This window comes from Tamandua tetradactyla, chromosome 7 (genome assembly GCF_023851605.1).
Source record: "Tamandua tetradactyla isolate mTamTet1 chromosome 7, mTamTet1.pri, whole genome shotgun sequence".
NCBI lineage: Eukaryota > Metazoa > Chordata > Mammalia > Pilosa > Myrmecophagidae > Tamandua > Tamandua tetradactyla.
The window spans coordinates 155316712-155337990 of record NC_135333.1 but is presented as its reverse complement, the minus strand read 5'-3'; the positions used below and the strand labels follow the sequence as shown (position 1 = coordinate 155337990).

Sequence of the window (21279 nt, the reverse complement as noted above, 5' to 3'; positions counted from 1 at the left end):
TCATTTCATCCATATAAAAACCATTTAAGATAGGAACATAATTAACTTCATTTTATCAGAGGGAAAGCTGAGGTACAGAGATGGTAAGTAACCTAACATGGTCACACAGTACAGAGTTGAAGAGATAGGTTGTAAAGCCAGATTGGCTTCAGAGTCTTTTTTTTTAGCCACTATACTTTAGAGCTTTTCAGGATATCCATTTGTGCTTATGAAACAACTTGATCTCTGTAGGTATTTAGTCTAAGTAATTACTGGATATTGAACAAATAAAATTCTATGGGTGAGAAATACTCTAGAAATGAAGATTTATTCATCCAGCAAATATCTATTAAGTCTCTATAATGTGACATGACTGTGGTATGCAGATCACAAGGGTTACTGAAATTTATGAGTCTGGGGGAATTTCTCTAATGAAAATATCACTTGGTGAAGTGTGTTTGAGACAGCACGGTGAAGTGAAATGAAGACTAGCCTATAAGAAAAAGTCTTGCATTCAGCTACTTTATCTGTGGCTATTGAATGGTCATCTAATTTATCTGAGGCTCAGATTCTTTATCTGTTAAATGGGAATTATAAAGTCCTGATAAACTTAATAGAAGATTCAATTAACTTAATATTTGTGAAAGAATGGTGCACTGGTTTGAAACTGTTATGTGCCGCAGAAAAGCCAGGTTTTTAAATCCAGTTGGGTGGGGGCAGACTTACCTTGGATGGGATCTTTTGATCAGATTATTCCCATAGAGATTTGACCCACTTAATTAAGAGTGGGATCTTTTGATTAGATTGTTTCCATTGAGATGCTACCTGCCCATTCAAGGAGGGTCTTACGGCACTTACTGAAGACATTTAAGAGAGAAACATTTTGGAAGGAATGTAGATTTGGAGAGGCAGAAGGAAAACACCCCAGTATGCCAGAAGGACACACAGGCACTTAGAGAGCCATTTGAAGCCTGAAGCTCAGAAAGAAGACAGCAGATGTCATCATGTGCCTTCCCATGTAACAAAGGAATGTGGATGCCAGCTGCCTTTCCTCTAAGAATGTATCCTCTTATTGGTACCTTAATTTGGACATTTTCACAGCCTTAGAATTGTAACTTGCAACTTTATAAATCCCCTTTATAAAAGCTGATCCATTTTTTGGTATATTGCATTCTGGCAGCTTTAGCAAATTGAAATAGTTGGCATACACCCAAGTGCTGTAACAATTTTTAGTAATGCCTTAGGTTTTTATTTACATGTTTAACACCCATTTTAGATAATAAACTTCTTAAGAGTGGTTCATTGTATATTTTGGAAAATCCCATAGTCTCCAGCAAGAATGCTCATACTTAGTCTTCCAGAGAACCAAATGTCCAAGCATTCAAGGTCTGATATAGGTAAATATGGGCTTAAGTCAGCATGGGCAAATGATGTAACTTTGACCTTACATTGCTCATCTAGAAAAAATAAAAATATTAGTGACTATTTTATCAGGCTTTCAAGTAAGACATTGAAACAATGTTTGTTAAGTACCGAGCACATAATAAGTACATACTAGATACTATATAGAGATAGCGAAATATATATTCAGTGAAATAACTAATTAACTATTAATTTATTAATGACACCAAATTATTGGTTTTCCAAAAAAAATTTGCACTTTAACATAGACAGAATCTGCAATAGAATATTTTCTAAAATCGTCATTAGCCATTAAGAGAACACAAATCAAAACCACAATGAACACACCTCACAACGACTAGAATGGCCATTATTTAAAAACAAAACAAAACAAACAAAACAGAAAACAAATGTTGGTAAGGATGGGAGAAATAGGAATTCTTATGCACTGTTGATGAGAATGTAAATAGTGCAACCATTGTAAAAAACAATTTGTAATCGTTTTGAAGCAGCTCCACAAAAATTTAAATGTAGACCCACCATATGACCCTGTTATCCCTATTCTTGTTATATACACCAAAGAACTGAAAATAGGGACGCAAACAGATACTTATACATCAATTGTTATAGAAGCATTATTTACAATAGCAAAAAAGATGAAAGATATCCAAATTTCCATCAAAAGATAAATGGATAAACAAAATGTGGTTTATACATAAATGCAAAGGAATATTGTGTAGCCATAAAGACAATAAATTCTGATATATGCTACAGCGTAAATGAACTTTGAAGACATCATGTTTAGTGAATTAAAAAAGGCAAACAGCCCAATAAAAATTTGGGCAAAGGACTTTTATAGACATTTCTCCAAAGAAGACATACAAATTGTCAATAAGCAGATGAAAAGATGTTCCATTTCATTAGCCATTAGGGGAATGCAAATCAAAATAGATATTTTATGATTCTACTTCATGAAATAACTAGAATATGCAAATTCATTGAGATAGAAAATAACAGGTTACAGGGGTCAGGATGAAAAGAGAATAGGGAATTAACAAAATAGGTGCAGGATTTCTCTTGGAGTGATGGAAAAGTTTGAAAATGGATAGTGGTATGCTTGGGACTGGTTGAAAAAGAAAATTTTATGTTTCATGTTCACTATCACAATTTTTAAAAAGAGAGAGAAAATAAAGTGGCAATGATAGTTAAATGCATTATGTGATCCTGGACTGGATCTAATAACAGAGGAGAAATTCCCCGAAGTCATAGGCCATAGTATTGGAACAATTGAAAAATTAGAATATGAATTGACTACTTTATGTCAGTGTTAATTTTAATGAATTTGATAACTGTACTTGGTATGGTTACAGAAGTTAATGTCCTTGTTTTTAGGAAATTTACATAGAAATATTGAGTGTTAAAGGAACATGATGCATGCAACCTACTCTCAGATGTTTAGAAGAGAGAAGGAGTACAATGCAACAAATGTGGCAAAAGTTAACAGTTGGTGGGCGGGACATGGTGGCTCAGTAGGTAGAGTTCTCGTCTGCCATGCCAGACCTGGGTTCGATTCCTGGTTCCTGCCCATGGGGGGAAATAAAAAATGGAAGAAAGGTGGTAAGTCTGGGTATCTGGTAAGGGGGTAAGTTGGAGTGCCTGCATTCTTTTTTTTTATTATTATTTTGTGCATCTTTTCTGTAAGTTTGAAATTATTTTAAAATCAAAAGTTTAAAGATTAAAAAAATACAAGAATTTAAGTGCTGCTGAAGACCTTGAGTTGAAAGGTTCTTGCTTAGGTTTTGCAAGACTCAACAAAGAATGAGAACACACAGAAGGAAGCCATAGGATACAGATTATGGGCTGCACCAAAAAAAGGAAAGGCTGGCATAATGAAAATACTACTCCAAAAACCGCTGGTCAGTTTATCTGTACTTCCATCCCAAGTGATTTCATCACCCCATCAAGAACCAGGCAGTATTAAGAGTGGAAAGCACATAAAGACAGTACAATCATCAAAATCAGGAAATTACCATAATAATGACATCTATTTTGTTGCTCTCCAATTGTCAACAGGATCCCTTATTGCAAAAGGAAATCCAGAATCATGCGTTACTTTCAACTGTCATGTTTTTTTTTTTTTTTTTTTTTTTAAAGGAAAGACAGAGAGAAGGAAGGAAGGATAGAAGAAAGGGAAACATTTTTAAACATTTTCTTGTTTTATTGTATTCTGTTTCTCCGTTTTTGTTACATGGGCTGGGGCCGGGAATCGAACCGAGGTCCTCCGGCATAGCAGGCAAGCACTTTGCCCGCTGAGCCACCGCGGCCCGCCTCAACTGTCATGTTTTAATTTCCTTCAATCTGGTATACTTCCTGTAATATTTCTGAAAAACAAGACATGATACTCTCTGACCCCCCAAAATGTAGAACTTTCTGTGAATATCTTCATCCTATATATTACATTATTGTATTGTTTGTAACATTTTAAAATTCCAATTTTAATATCATTTAGTGGAAATGTGGTTTTCATCACCAGAATTGCCATGAAGTAACTTTAAGAGTACAGTCTCAGTGTTAGACTAAAAAGCCCACTTCCAAGTTGTGTGGTTCATATTTTTCTAGAATTGTCATTTTAAGCCTTTCACATATATGCCATTGGTCTTGGTTTCTTTATAAAGTACAGTACTGTGAGAGTTAACAAATGAAATATAACAGAGAAATGGAAAGTGTATCATTTTAATTAAAAAGGGCAAGTGAAGGTAAATAGGTGATTTAATAATTATATATACCTGCTAATGTCAAAGATAAATTTAATACTTCAACTAGTCTAATTTTTATTTTATACTCTTAATTGATATGGATTTTTATTATCTTTACCTGAATTATATCTTTAAATGTTTCAGTTATTTTGCTTTATTTATTATTTTGAATAATTCATATTGAACATTATATCATATACTACTGCTAGACTATAGGAGAATGGTAGGGTAAGGATTTCTTAATTTTTCAAATATTGTTACACCATATTTGTTAAGGAATTCTAAACAGTAGTTTATGACTATTTACTTGTCAAATTTTGTACCAGGTACAGCGTTTTTGTTTTTTTTGTGGGTTTTTTTTGCATCAAAAATTATAATTCATCTTTGAAAATGCTATATCATGTTTAGGAACCAGTAATAATTTAGGATTTAAAATGCATTTTATTACTTTAATAATTCTATAAGTGATTTGCAACCTGTCAAAAGATATACTTACCGTCAGTTGAGAGTCTAATTCAATATTTAAGACTGTAATTCTATGTCTGTGTACCCTTGCTTTTCAACCCCCATTTAGATGATTTTGATTGTGATACAAAGGTAATAAAAAATAAACAAGTTGTAGACAGCAAAGCAGCAATGCAATCTTTAAACATATTTTTCTTACATGCATAGTTTGTTTTCAAAATTAATTATATAATTTTGATATCATTTAATTTTTCAATTTACTAATTTGACACATACAGTAATCTATAAGCATTTACTTTAGTTGTTTCTAGCACTGATATTGATGAGAGAAGGAACAGCTCCATTATAGAAAAATTTTTCTGTATTATATCAGACACTTAGAAAAATAGAAAAAGAGCTATCTATTCTGTCAATTAACTAATGGATATGTTTATCATTACACTTTGCAATTGTAGCATTTGGTGTCAAAAGAGTTTAACAAATAGAATATTACAGAAGATATTAAATGTCCCTGATTCGTATTGATTTTTATTTCAATCAAAATTCCATGGAAGCTAGTTCCATCTCTCTACCCCATATTATTTACAGCCCTTTCCAACATGAAAAAGTTAGAATGGGCATAGCCCAAATACCCCTAAAAAGTGGCATAGAAAGATCAAAGGTGATGGTGGAGTTATACAGAAAAGGTAGGGTTAACAAATGAATATGACTGCTGAATCGTTATATCGTTATTTAGTTTAGTCTCCAGTATTTTAGAGCAGCTAGAAATAAAAACCTACAACAGTAGAATTGTTACACATATCAAACTCTGAAACCTGTTCTACAACTAATTGTCACACTGTGCTTTGAAATTTGTTTTTTTTATATATATATGCTATTTTTCACAAAAGAAAAAAAGTCAGTTGTAATAAAAAATATTTATTCCTTCTAGCCTCCAATATTCTGAAGCAGCTAGAAGGAAAAATCAGATGATGGTATGGTAGCCCATGACAAACTCTGGGATCTATCCTGTAACTACTTGCTGAAGAGTGCTTTGAAAACTATTGTTTTTCCTTTATTTGTTTTGTATATATGTTGTATTATACAATTTAAAAAGTTTAAAAATTCCATGGGAACTTTATAGCACTTGAGAGTAAAATTCTAAAAGTTATTTAAATAATGGACCAGCTTATAAAGAAAAAGGATTTTGAGAAGGAATAATAATGAAGAAAAAATTTGCCTGCCACGTAAACATATAATGAAGCTTCAACTAAGCATTATGAACTAGTGGTCAAATGGAAATACTTTTAAAGGAGCAAAATATATGGTCCCAAGATATATTTTGATTTTCACAGGATTTTATTTTATGATAATAAGTCAACAAAAATATGTGATTAAAATAATTGAATGTTCTAAAATAATGCTCAGATTATATGTAATATAAATGAGACAAAGTGTCAATGGCTATGAGATTCCAAACAGAGTCTAGAGGTTATCCTGGAGGTTATTCTTATGCATTAAGTAGATATCACCTTGTTATCCAAGATGTAATGGAGAGGCTGGAGGGAACTGTCTGAAAATGTAGAGCTGAGTTTCAGTAGCCATGTTTCTTGAAGATGATTGTATAATGATAGAGCTTTCACAATGTGACTGTGTGATTGTGAAAACCTTGTGTCTGATGCTCTTTTTATCTACCTTGTCAACAGACCAGTAGAACATATGGAATAAACATAAATAATAGGAGGAACAGATGTTAAAATAAATTCAATTTGAAATGCTAGTGATCAATGAAAGGGAGGGGTAAAGGATATGGTAGGTAAATTTTTTTTTCTTTTTCTGTTTTTGTTTCATTTTTCTGTTGTCTTTTTATTTCTTTTTCTGAAGTGATGCAAATGTTCTAAGAAATGATCATGATGATGAATATGTAACTATGTGATGATATTGTGAATTGCTGATTATATATGTAGAACGGAATGAGCATATATTAAGGATGTTTGTGTTTCTTTCTTGTAATTTTTTTTAATTAATAAAAAATTATTAAAAAAAAGAACCCCAAATAAATTCCTGTACAATCTATGGCCTGTTTATTTTTAAGTATGTTAATTACATTTATTTGTGGTATTATCAAAAAATATAAACTTTATGTTCAGATATTTTATATGTATTTTGCTGACTTCATGAATATGCCAATCATCCTTCTAAACATGCAGGTCATCAACCTACATACCAGAACTGATGTCCTCTTATCCCTCACTTCCAAAAGACAATCTGTCACTAATTGTTATTCTAAAAATTTTTAAACCTACCGTTTCGCTTCTGTCTGCCAAATTATCATCCAAAATTTAACATCCTTTTTCACCTCAAATTCTCATTTTAATTAGATATCCCTGACATCTAATATTCCCTTCCTATATTCTAGCTTACATGAATTGTTTTTAGTGCAATGTCTATCTTCTAATTACTTTTTTTTTAATAACCCGCCGTTGCTCTATCCAATACCGGTGTCAGGAAAATGTCTTAAAGGGCCCTGCTTGTTTGAGCTCCTTTCACACGGTTTCATTCTTGTCCTCCAGTTCCGCTACGCTGACAATCTTCCAAATCCCCAGCGATACCCTCCCTGGCACATCACGGCCATTGCACAGCTCTTGCTTCTGGCTATAACACTCTCTTGCCCAGACTCCTACTTCCACTCCTATCTGTCTTTCAGAACTCGGTTCAAAGTCACTTATTCACTTATTCAGAAAAAGCTTTCTTGTATCCTTATTATGTGCTCATAAAACACTGTGTGTTTTTCCATGGACATTATTGGTTTCAGTTCTAAATATCTGTCTATTTGTTTAGTATCTGTCTCTCCCACTAGACTTTAAGCATTAATATGTGTTATTTTTGCTCAACTTTGAATCCCTCATTGTCTAGTCCAGTACCTGGCATGGAGTAATTCTCAATATTATTTGTTGAATATATAATTAAATAGCAAGACACATGCACTTGAGTTTTTGAAAGTATTTTATTTTCAATTACAAGGACACTGGGTATCATCTAATTCAAACTGCTCTGCTGACCAATACTTTCACCAAAATTACCAACTAACACAGAACCTACAAGATATACTCCAAATCCTTTGGTCAGGTCAATGTAAATCTCATAAGACACAGTGGCTCAGCAGGCAGAGTACTCATCTGCCATTTGGGAGACTGGGTTCAATTCCTGGTACCTGCCTGTGAAAAAAAAGATAAAACACAGCTACCCCTTAAAAAACGTATTTCACAATTTAACTCTCTATTAACACTCTGCTTTTGCCAAGTTGATTTACTATCTCCCAAAGGTGTCCACCTTCTTCTATTTCAGCAGTCCTCTAAAGCTCCTCTCACCCTTTGCTTACCTATTTTTTAAATATGTTTCATAGCCCACAAAGCCTTCCCTGAAGAAGATAATTGCCTTCTACTGTTTGTTTTGTTTGTTTCTTTAAATCTTTCATCAGAAATTTGCTGTTTACTCTCCAGCATTCTTTCATATTTGTGTGTTTATGTCTTCTACAATTGTATTCTAAATCTATAAAAGCAAAAGTCATATTTCATATGAATTCTTACTCCCAATAATGCCAATAATTGATTAACTGATCAATTGAAATTAAAGAATGATGAAATACATGTAGAAATAAGAGTTCAATGATTTTATGTGATGTAATAGGCTAATTCAAAAGCACAATATTTTCAATACGGTATTTCAGTTCATTTTAATTCTTCTGATTGATATCCATTAAGCATTCTTATGCAGAGGGTCCTATGATTGAGATGATGATTTCAAAAAGTGATCTGATGATAATGTGGACTTACTGAATAAAGTTGTAAGTAACTGGACTATTATGTTCCAGGCAAAAGACCAGTGTCAAGGATAAAATAGTTTTGGTAATAGAGATGGTTCTGATTATCTATGAATTATCAGTCTTGGAAAAAGAATATTAATTTTCAGTCCAGAAATGTGATGTGCAGAAGTTCTGATTGGTGTTGATAATCATTGAAATGAAAATATAGAATGAACAGGTAGAGTATGGGCAGGAGATGAAAAATATTGCAAAGGATGAATTGACAGGACTTCACTACTTACTGACTATAGAAATTTTGCTCAGAGCACCAGAATCAGAATTGCCTGAGATATCTACTGAAATGATTTCTAGGGTCTATCCAGTCTTACTTATTCAGAATCTTTATGCGTGGCCAACAGGCATGAAGCTATTTAAAACAGCTGTATAGCATTAATGCTGAGGACTAAGAATATGGTAATGTAGGGAAAATATATAATGTTTGATTTGTGGGAAAACAGTGGAATATCCTGCAAGTAGATAGATATGAGGGATAGAAATGCAATTCTTTCTAATGGGGAAACACCATTTAAACAAACAATTCATTTTGTCTATTTAAATTTCCATATAATTACTTTCCCAGGTCATAGCATTAATCCAGCATATGGTTGTCTGCAATAAATATTTCTTGACCTGTCATCTTACCTGAAAGCACTTATAATCTGATATATTTTTGTGACTGGATATAATAAACTTTATATATTTAATATTCTTTATGATATAGTTTATATAGTACATTCACTGTTTTCATAAAACTTTCTAATTTGTATTTTTCACATTTTATGTGATTTTCTCTGTTCTCTCAGACAGGCCTAATGCACTGCACACTTTCAGCACACACTGGTTGTAGCCCCTGATTCTTATGTTGTTGATTCTTTTAAAATAATATAATTGAAAAGGTGAAGATACAAAGTAATTATTCTTTAATTTTCCATTTTATTTACTCATTGTACAAAAATTTACATTTTCAATACTTTTCACAATTATATTTCTATATTTTATTCCTAGTTCAAAGCAGCCAAATTTTGACATAAATTTGCTCAACTTTTCCAATAAAGAATTGCTTCAAAAATCAATTACTTATCGCTTCTCGGCCTTTTGGCTAAGATCAAGTGTAGTATCTGTTCTTATCAGTTTAATATCTGATACGTCCTCTATCCGAGGACAGTATATTGGATGGATTTTTGGAGCAGGGAGATGGAGTGGGAGCTTGCTCCGTCCACTCCACGCATTGACCTGGTATTGCAGTACTTCCAGGAACGGTGCACCAAAAAAAAAAAAAAAAAAAAAATTACTTGACAACTTCAGCATGTAGAAATGGGGAAACTTTCTAATTTCATAACCCTGTTATGAATTTCACGCTTTTAGAGTTCTAGAAAAGCTTGAAGACCAGGTCATGATGCATAAGGCACAGATACTAAATGAATAAATTAATGTCTATACATAAGGGACTTACTATATATGCTCTGGAGATGCACAACTGAATCGCATATGATCCTTGCCGTTAAGCAGACAGGGGTAAGCCCAAGGAAGATCGATATGTAAAATTAATGATCCAGCATCTATCGTATATGTTTCATTGTCAGACTATGAAGTGGGTATCCTATTTAAAAATTTTATTTCGGCAATATATTATTTTCATTTTCAGTCAGGTTTAATTATTGTTGTACCATGAATAGAAAACAATTTTTAGTTGTTTAATATTCTTTATTATTGAATTATTACTATGAGCATTTTTCATTTTCCTAAGCTCCCGAAATCTATTTCATCTACCCGCATAAGAAGAATGTACATATTAAAGAGTAGTGAATAAAGAATGCAGTAATGGCACATTTAATTTGCATTATATGAACTTTATGCATTACCTTTAAGCTCATTATGAATTATTTTTCATTTAAAGAAGAAATACTTAAATTATTATATTTTAATTCTAAATTAATATGATTTATTATAATTTTAGATTCTGGATTAACCAATGGCCATTATTCATTTTGTTATAATTGCGTAATAGAAAATTACAAATTAAAAACGAAAAATGTAATCATCTTTTTAGTTGAAGACTACAATTTCAGTTATAAAATTTTACTAATATACATGCTAAAGATCTTGCAGTAAATGTAAGCTGGTTATTCATAGTTTGAGTTCACAAAAATGCTTTGCACTTTCCCATGTGCTCTGTACTTAACAATTTTAAAGTGACTCCTTTGGATTAAATAATAAAGGCTAAGGAATAGTTCTGCAGGATCCAGTACCTAAATTATAGTAATTGCACACACCAGGAGGGGGAAGGGAATAAAAAGTAGAGAGATTGACTAAAGTACCTCTTAGAACTATAACAAATTACACTACTTTTCATCTGGAGAATTATCTCACTCTTATAGGAAAAAAAAACATGAAATTTTTAGTCAGACTGACAAGGACATACATTTACTTTTTACATTTTTAAGTTATGAGACTCTGGAAAAGCTACTCAAGTTTCCAGAACCAAAACTTAATCAATGGTAAAATGAAGATATCAATAACTCAGAGTTTTTTTGAGGACCTAATGGATTTTCTATTTATGTTCCTCTATCCTCTAGAACCAGAACTATGCTTACATATTCTTCTATAATACCTCTCTCTCTCTCTCCACACATGTGTAATCTCATATATTTTATTGCTATCATCTTTATGTCAGTTACTCACAAATTGATAATTGTAAGTCTCAACTCTGTGAAAGTATAATTTTCCAAAAGAGAAAAATCAAGACTCTTAAGTAAATATGAAGTGAAAACATGCCAAATAAAGCATTTAATATATTAATTAATGATGGAAACTACAAGATGTAAAAATTGGTTCAAAAGCTTATGAGAAGGGCGGGCCGCGGTGGCTCAGCGGGCAAAGTGCTTGCCTGCTATGCCGGAGGACCTCGGTTCGATTCCCGGCCCCAGCCCATGTAGCAAAAACGGAGAAACAGAATACAATAAAACAAGAAAATGTTTAAAAATGTTTCCCTTTCTTCCTTCCTTCCTTCCTTCTATCCTTCCTTCCTTCTCTCTTAAAAAAAAAAAAAAAAAAAAAAAAGCTTATGAGAAGAGAGTTGTGCCTGTGTGTGTGTGTGTTTATACACACATAAATATATGTATTTATATATGTATAATAAACATATTAATTAAGGAAAAATGATTACTGGGTTAGAGTCAAAATTAGCTGATTTTTTACAAGATAAGAAATTCTTTGGTGGAATTCCATTCCACCAGACATTATTTGCACAAATGTTGAACAACAAAAAATCTACAAGTTAACAAAATGTTCTAGTCAATAGAAAGTCAACTGTAGCAACTACAACGAAAGACACCAAGTAATCTCTTTTGTCTATTTCCAATTTGGGGGTGATTTTTCTCTTATAAGATTTTGATAAATTTAAAACTACTTAATATTTTCAATTAGTTGTTTATCAGTGTTATCAGCGCTAATGCATCTGAAACACATATATGTGCTCAACTTGCTCCTTTCTGTATTACCGTAACAGTAACTAATACTACCACCTTTCCAAGTATTCAAGCCCCAAATCTTGGCATTGTCCTTGATTCCTTCTGTTTTTTCATTTCCCACCTACTATTATCATGTCCTGTTTATTGCACCTACATCATATCACAAATGCATACAAATGGTACATGGTGCCATCATCTATACGATATCATTATATTCCTGACTGTTAGTTATTGTTTCTACCTTAACTCCTTACCATCCATTTTCCACCCCCCCATGCCACTAAACCACCCAGTGTCTCCCCAGTACACCAGGATACATCTTGCTCTGGTCTAACTTGCCAAGTTCATCTCATATGCACATTCTGTGATGCACATTCATTATCCTTCAGTCATATGTGATACCTATCAGCTTCTTAATTGCTCTAAGTTCTTCTCCATCTTTGCAATAGTTTATCCTTCTTCCTATAGTTTGCCACAAGGTTATCTTATTATGGTCACCTTCTTCATTCATTCAGATCTTTGCTTAAATATCAACTCTTAATAGAGGGGTTCTCTAACTGCTCAATTTAACTAGCACTTTGCATCATTCCCTATCATGTCATCCCACATTACTTTTTTCTGTACATGTATGAGTCAGGACTCTCCAGAAAAACAGGAGATATATATGCAACTATTGAGAGATTTATTATAGTCTTTGGTTCAATTCGCTCATGAGACTTTTGGGATTGGCAAGTCTGAGCACTTGTGTCTGTAGGACAGGATCCAAGGTGGGAACTCCAGTGAAGTTTTCAATTAATTCCCTAGAAGAAACTGGCTGGCTGAAGTAGAGATAGAAATTATTTCAGACAGCTGAAATCTCAGTTCTCCCTGTAAGAGCTTCAACAGATTGAATGAGTGTTCTCTCATTGCTGAAAGTGATCTGCTTTGTTCATTTTAGATATAGCCAGCCATAGATGCAATCAACTGGCCATGATTTAAATCGTTGAAACAGGAACAAGCAGGCCAGTGTTTCCTTGATCAAACAACTGAACACCATAACCAGTAGTCAAGATGTCACATGGACATAACTATCATGGAATAGAACACAGCATCTATAATTAACTTTGTTTTTCCTTGTTCCTGCTGGAATGTAAGAATATACAAGAATAGTGGGTCTAATCTGTCTGAGTCAGCTCAACAGCCTCGGTGTCCAAAATAGGGCCAGGCATATGACAAGAACTCAGTCAATATTTGAAGAAAGAATGAATAAATCACACAAATGAAGCTCTGAATATGCTAAACTATCAATAAAAAATGACTTTCTTGGTGCAGAAAATGGTTTTGGTGAACTAAACCTTAAATTCACTTATGTTTTCCTAGATCTGGCTGTGGCTAAAATTGCAATTGAATTTAAGGGTAGTGTCAGAACTAATAGGTCACTTTGTTCAATTATCATTTGTGACAATGAAATTTGGAATTTATTCTGAGAAATGTTCATCATCAAACTAGTACTACTAATGGTAGTAAATGTAAATGTTTTCTTTAAATACTAATCCCTGTTTAACTTGCCTCTTTCTTTTCAACACACTTTAATTGATAAAAATTGTTCTACATCCCTACGTGTTTTTTATCTGCAACATCAGAATCTGTATATAAAGTTTACATACAGGAAAGGAAGAATGCTTGTGAAGAGAATGGAGCATGTTGAGCCTTTGTGACTCTTTAGCACTGGTTTTAGTGACAGCTGCCAAAACACTTGTTTTTTATCACTGAATGTGGATGGAATGTGAACTGGGTCTTCAGAGAATTTAATGTCTGTTTAATTTGTGATTTCAAAGCTGTATTTCCATGATATTACTCAGGATCAATTTATTAAACAAAGATTTTATTTTATTTGTCTAAAGTATGCTGATATATTAATTAAAAGTAGCTTTTTCTCCAGTGGTCCATACATCAGTGTATTCAAGAAATTTCTACCAAGAATAGACAGCTGACATTTATGTACTTGTTGGTTTTACAGCTGTTTGTATTGAAAGAAGGCAATTAATTTTTTATTGTTTGATTTTAATGTGAGGGAGTCTGTGGTCTGCTGGCATCCTCTACCCCACTTAGGGACATGCAGGGAAAAAAAGAGTGTTAATTTTATATCCACAGATTGGGAGTCTTTGAAGTAGAAAAAGCAGTTTGCACTTTCAGAGTCAGAGTACCATATCTTCAGAGGAATTGAAAAGTGCTCTGAGCTGGATTCGACACATGAGCAAAGCAGTAAGAGACTCAGTGAAGACTGTGACGAGAAAAGAAAAAGACGTGGAGGAGCTAAGGGGAGAGTCCATTTTATATGCTGACCTTTATTTCTTAAGGAGAAGACTGGGAACCCATGTGTGTATATGCGTGTGCAAAGGCATAAAGGTGAACTAGACATTCAGTGACAGAACTGCATATGACATATATACTGGCACTAGTTCAGTGCCTGGTATGTAATGTTCACTCACTAAATACTTTTTGAGCAAATGTTACATGAATAAAATAGAAATTACTCTCCTTAACAGAGCAGCCCTGTGAGATGTACAAGCTGGGTAAACCATCCAAAGAGAGGAACATGTAGAAAGACCTGGAAACAGTACAAGTTTACTTACAATTCAAGGGCAAAGGTTTGAAGGAACTTTACAAGGGATTGAAAGTAGTCCTTGACACAGTAGGGGATGGAACAGGAAAAGTGAGAGTGACCTTGAAATAGACAGTCTCAGAAAGTTCTAGTAGGATGTGAGTGTGCAGGCAGGATTGCTGAATTTGGCAAGTGTGAACCTGCTTACCACCTAGGTGTGAGCCTAAGAAGATAAACTGGATGGCTCAGGGCACAGAGTTAGGAGGGCTGGCCCCAGAGCCTAAACTTTCCAAGCAGGTATTTGAAGAAAACAAGGTTCAAGAACAGCCTTTGTGGCAGGAAAAACATGAGGTCCCATTTAAGGAAACAGGGCATAAAGACATAAACTAGGACATAAATCAGAACTTCTAGCCCTGTCTAATTTTAAATGACCTTGAGCCACCTGAATTACTGAAATCAGTGTCTTAAATTTACAGAGAAGACCCAGTGGGGACCCAGAACTGATCAGTTCATCAGAAAATAGTTTAATACAAGGTATTATAAAAAATGATGCTTAAACAATATGATTTTATTTTAATAAAAAAATAGATATTTATCCATTCACCAATCTTTTGATATGGTGCCAAGATTTTTTATTTCTGTGTTGATCCACTTATTCCTATATAAAACCAATCCATAATGTATCATCTATGATTTCTGGGTTTTGTTTCTTTAAAGAAAAAGAAGAACTTGATAAAAATTGGAATCTGGGTGCAGATTTCTTCTGGATTTTATGATTGTTGAATTAAGGAAAATTTCCAGTGGAAAAACATGCATGAGAACTAATGCAGTTGAACTTTTTTCTTTGTGAGCTGTATTGTAGGAGTCACATTTAATTCTTTATCCATTGGAGTATTCCATTATTGCAGCACCATTTTTTGAATTATTGTTTGTTTTTCTTTCTTTTATTTGCATGTTTGTTTTTTTTTTGGAACGTCCATGGCCGGGAATCAAACCCGGGTCTCCTGCCTAGTGGGCAAGAATACTACCACTGTACTGCACTTGCACCCCCTACATTTGACATTTTTTGTTTGTTTGTTTTTGGCATAGTCTGGCTCTGGGAATTGAACCCAAGTCTCTGGCATGGAAGGTGAGAATACAGTTGACTTTTGATGAGAATTCAAGAGAATTAGAGGGTGATAAAATTTAGGCATACTTCTTCTGCAGTCATAGCTAACACCTATTGAGCATTTATTACATGCCAAGCTTCATTATGTGCTGTATTAACCAACACTTTATGTGCTGTATTAATCAGAATCAGCAGGGTTTTGTGGAACGTAGAATCCAAAATCCTTAGAGCAGGCTGTGAAGCTGATGACTCTGATAAAGAGTCTGGATGAACTCCACAGGAGAGGCTCGCCGGCTGAAGCACGAATAGAGACTGTCTCTTCTGAATCCTTAAAAGCCTTCCAGTGATTAGATTAAGCATCAATCATTGTAGAAGACACTCCCCTTGGCTGATTAAAAATGTAATCAGCTGAGGATGCAGCCGACATGATCATGATAAATTCTAGAAATGTCCTCATAGCAACAGACAGGCCAGCACTTGCCCAACCAGACAATTGGGCACAACCACCTGGTCAAGTTGGCACATGAACCTGACCATTACAGTCCACCCCTTGTCAACTTGGCAGCTATACACATCACCTTTAACCATACTTAATCTCAAATAGAAAACAATAAAAGACATTTTTTTTCCTCACCTAACAATACTCAACTGTCCACATACAGCTGGAAATGCATTAAATCACCCCAGATAAGGTGCAAGTCCTTGGGTAATATTCATTCTTAAACTTGATATCTTACAACTTAAATAGTATAACATGAACAAAACAGCATTACAGTCCTTGTTTCTGTAACTGCTCACGTGGTTGTAGTTCATATTGACCACTACCTTCTTCCACTACCCATTCCATGTTCCCTTTACTCTTAGCAAGCACTTCAGCTGGCTGTGGTTCTTTGCCTGGTGGGGTGACCTAAACCTTCATTCCTGATGTTGCAGAGCCATCAGTAGTCTGGCCTGGATTGGGTTGCTGCAATTTTCCATTAATTTTAATCACAGGGCTTGCTAATACTAAAAGACACCCTAGGGGATCTCCTTTATTCCAGGAAAATGCTACTTTACCTCCATTGTGTAGTTGCAGTCCTATTTCTCCCTGATAGTCAGGGTCAATCACCCCAGCCAGTAAATAATCACTTTCTTGGCTTCCTGATCCTGAGGCATGAGTAGCCCAAGGTGACCAGGTGGCAGCCTGATTCCAGTTCAATGGAATCATTGTTGTTTCTCCTGGTGGAAGCACTCCCCCTTCTGGAACTAAAACCTATAGACCAGCAGAACTCAAGGTCACAAGGACAGGAAGCAAAAACTTTCCTGGTGGATCGCAAGGGTAATGGTGAGTGGTGCCACTCCCATTTACAACCCTTGGTTCCTGGACCTATGGATCCCGGCTATGGGAAAAACAGAAACAGCTATGTGAGAAACTATACAGTGGACACTGATTCAGAGCATACACAGCTTCCTGGAGAATGTTACCCCAGCAATGCAAGATATTGCCACCTAGTTGGCACTGTAATTGAGTTTTCTAAAGGCCATTCCACTGTTCTATCAATCCTGCTGCTTATGGATGATGGGAAGTATGGTAAGACCAGGAAATTCCATGAGCATGTGTCCATTCCTGCATTTCATTTTCTATGAAGTGTGTTCCTTAAACAGAAGCAATGCTATATGGAATACCATGACAATGGATAAGGCATTCTGTAAGTCCACAGGTAGCAGTTTTGGCAGAAGCATTGCATGCAGGGAAAGCAAACCCATATCCAGAGTATTTGTCTATTCCAGTTAGAAAAAAATAGCTGCCCCTTCCATGAGGGAGTGGCCCAATGTAATCAACCTACCACCACGTAGCCAGCTGGTCACCTCAGAGAATGATGCCATATTGGGAGCTGAGTGTGGGTCTCTGCTGCTGGCAGATTGGGCACTCAGCAGTGGCTGTAGCTAGGTCAGCCTTGGTAAGTGGAAGTCCATGTTGTCAAGCCCATGCATGACCTCCACCCCTACCACCATGACCACTTTGTTCATGAGCCCATTGGGCAATGACAGGAGTTGCTGGGGTAAGAGGCTGACTGGTATCCACAGAACAGGTCATCTTATCCACTTGATTATTAAAACTTTGCTGAAGTCACCCTCTGGTGTGCATTCACATGGGACACAAAATATCTTAATATTTTTAGCCCACTCAGAAAGGTTTATCCGCATACTTCTTCTCCAGACCTCCTTGTCACCAATTTTCCAGTTATGGTCTTTCCATCCAGCTAAACCATTAGAAACAGCCATGAGTCAGTACACAAACGCACCTCTGGCCAGTTCTCTTTCCAAGAAAAATGAATAACAGGGTAAACTGCTCAAAGTTATGCCCGCTGAGAGGATTTCCCCTCACCACTGTCCTTCAGAGACATCACAGAAAGGTGTTGTAGTGCTACAGCTGTCCACTTTCGATGATACCTGCATGTCATGCAGAACCATCTGTAAAGCAGGCCCGAGTTTTCCCTTCCTTTGTCAATTCACTGTAAGGAACTCCTCAAGAGGCCTTAGCTCTGGACTGGGGAAGAGAAGGTAGTATGGCAGGAGTGGAGACCACGGGCATTTGGGCCACTTCCTCATGTAACTTATTTGTGCTTTCAGGGCCTGCTCTGGTTCTATCTCATATATATAGCATTTCCATTTTATGATGGAGTGCTGCTGTGCACGCCCAATTTTATGGCTTGGTGGGTCAGACAACACTCAGCACATCTGGAACAGTAGCTGCAATTGAAGTTATGAGCTTACAATAATCCACTGTCATCTTCCAATACCCATCTCTTTTCTGCACAGGCCAAATAGAAGAGTCGAATGGTGATGTGGTGGGAATTACCACCCCTGCATTCTTCAAGTCCTTAGGAGTGGCAGTAACCTCTGCAATTCCTCCAGGAATCTGGTATTGCTTCTGATTTACTATTTTGCTAAGTAGGGCCAGTTCCTAGTCGCTCCCACTTAGCCATTCCTACCATGGTAGCCCTCACTGCACAAGTTAGAGAGCCAATGTGGGGATTCTGCCAGTTGCTCAGTATGTCTACTCCAATTATGCATTCTGCAACTGTGGAAATAACTATAGAATGGGTCTGGGGAGCCACTGAACCCACTGTGGCGTGGACCTGAGGTCAAACTTCATTGATCATCTGGCCTCCATAAGCCCCAACTCTGACTGGTGGGCCAGAGTGATGATTTGGGTTCTCTGGAATTAATGTCACTTCCGAACCAGTATCTAATAATCCCCCAAATATCTGGCCATTTCCTTTTCCCCAATGCACAGGTACCCTGATAAAAGGCCATCAGTCTTCTTGGGGAATGCTTGGAGGAAGATTAACAATATAAATTTGTGGCAATGTAACTGGGTTCTCCCCCAAAGGGACCTGTCCTCCCCCTCATTCAAGGGACTCTGGGTCTGTAAACTGTCTCAAGTCTGGAAACTGATTAAGGGCCCGTGACTCTGTGTTGTTGTAATTCAAGTTAGACTTCTGTTCACTTGATCTAGAACTCCTGTTTATACAGCTCAAACAAGAATTTAGTAGATTACTCATCTACTGTACTTCTAGATACTCAATGATCTACTAGCCAATGCCACAAGCCTCTGCAAGTCAGATTATTTTGACTCCTGCTTTGAGTCTGCTGTCTATTATGATAGCCAAGTACACCTTGTCTTTGGCGATTAAGTGCTATCACCTGGCTTCTGCCAACTCGGGATCCAGTCATCCTCATTGTGTTTAAGAATTCCAGCTCAGTGACAGCTGTTCCACAGTAACATCTGACCTACAGAGAAGTGCAACTACAGAGCTCTTCACAGATGATGGCGCTAGTCTCACAAATTTATTTCTCACAGTTCTGGTAAAAGGTGCATCCTCCAGACATTCCTGGGCTGTAAGAGCAGGCTTTCCATAATAAATCCACTCTAACATTCCAATCTTTCTAAGCCTCTGGATTCCCTCATCTACATTACACCAGAAATTTTAACCTCAGGTAATGTCAGCCATCTTTTGATCCATCTTTCAGCCTACCATGCAAATAAATTCTTAATGCCTTTTCTAATCCCTTGAGCTATGACATTAAATGCAGAATCTCTGCTTAGTGGGCCCATATCAATAAATTCAGCCTAATCCAGCTTTATATTTCTCCCACCATTATCCCACACCCTTAAAATCCATTGCCACACATATTCCTCTGATTTCTGTCTACATAAATTGGAAAAATCACACAGTTCTTTTGGAATATAATGTACCTCCTCATGGGTGATACTTTGTACCTCACCTTTTGGGGCACTTTTGGAACTTTAATCTAGGTATTGGTCTGAAAGAAATGAGGGGGTTGGGGGTGGGTCATGAAAGGCATTAGATGTATCTTCCAAGCCATTTGCATCACAGTGTTCATTTGCAGTTTCATCTGGTGAAACAACATTAATCACTCTAGGGCTAAGCCCTTCAGACAAAGTTGGTGACCAACAACTCAGGGTAGGATGGAGGTGGGGCAGCTATGTCCTCAGAGCAGACTATTACAGGGTTATCTAGAGAAGACTCAGCATGACCTAGGGTTTCAACTTCTCCACTGATATCATTAACAATCCATATGTTGTCATCCCATTTTTCAGGGTCCCATTTCTTTCCAATCCATGCCCTTATTTTAACAGCAGACACCATGCAATTTTGAGATTTCAGTTTATGTTGTAAAGTTGCTACTCTAATAATAAGATTCTGCATCTGATTTTTGGAGATCTCAAGTCTATGGCTACAGGAAATAAGACTTTCCTTCAGGACAGTCATGGAAACATTTATATCTACAAGATGACATGTAAGCTTCTCATTTGATGTATGAAGCCCTTCCCTTTCACTCATTAATGTAAACAGTGTATCTAATAACCAACCTACATCTTTATACCTCCTATTTCCACAAAACTCTATAAAGGTGTAAAAAACTTTATCCCCCAGAGCTTGGCTTCATGCAAGCAAAGCATTAGAAGAATCGAATGATGATATTTTGACTATCTCTTTTGCCAACTCACCTCATGGATTGGCAGTATCATTCTGATTATGGGAATCAGAGTCCTTAGTGCCTTTGAGTTCAGTCAGAGTAGAAAACCAATTGTAAATACTCACTTTTAGGATTCTTTTTCTTAGGAACCACCCCACTCGGTACCAAGCTACATTAGCTAGGGTTCTCTAGAGAAAAGAGTCAGTAGGAAATATCCGTAGATATAAAATTTATATAAGTGTCTCATGTGACTTTTGTGGAATGTAGAGTCCAAAATCTGTAGGGCAGGCTGGGAAATTGATGACTCTGATGAAGGGTCTGGATGAACTCCATAGGAGAAGCTCACCAGCTGAAACAAGAAGAGAGACTGTCTTTTCTGAATCCTCCTTAAAAGCCTTCCAGTGATTAAATTAAATGCCACTCACTGCAAAAGACATTCCCCTTAACTGATTACAAATGCAATCAGCTGCTGATGTAGCCGATGTGATCATGATTTAATTCTATGAAATTTCCCCAAAGTAACAGACAGGCCAGCACTTGCCCAACCAGACAAATAGGCACCACCACCTGGTGAAGTTGACACTTGATCCTGACGATGATATATGCCTACATTCATGCAATCCTTTTTGTCTAATTTTGGTGATAACAACACAGATACAATGAAATGGATGTCTGTGAAGGTT

At 35.9% G+C, this 21279-nt stretch overlaps 1 long non-coding RNA gene and 1 other non-coding gene across 7 annotated transcripts in view; both read left to right on the top strand.

Moving 5' to 3' along the window:
* LOC143690263 (uncharacterized) overlaps positions 1-21279 on the top strand; it is a 231110-nt gene that overhangs the window by 79268 nt on the left and 130563 nt on the right. The gene's annotated exons all lie outside the window — the stretch shown is intronic.
* Positions 9525-9715, top strand: LOC143643037 (U2 spliceosomal RNA). Its single transcript, XR_013156081.1, has one exon. It is a non-coding gene; the product is annotated as a U2 spliceosomal RNA (small nuclear RNA).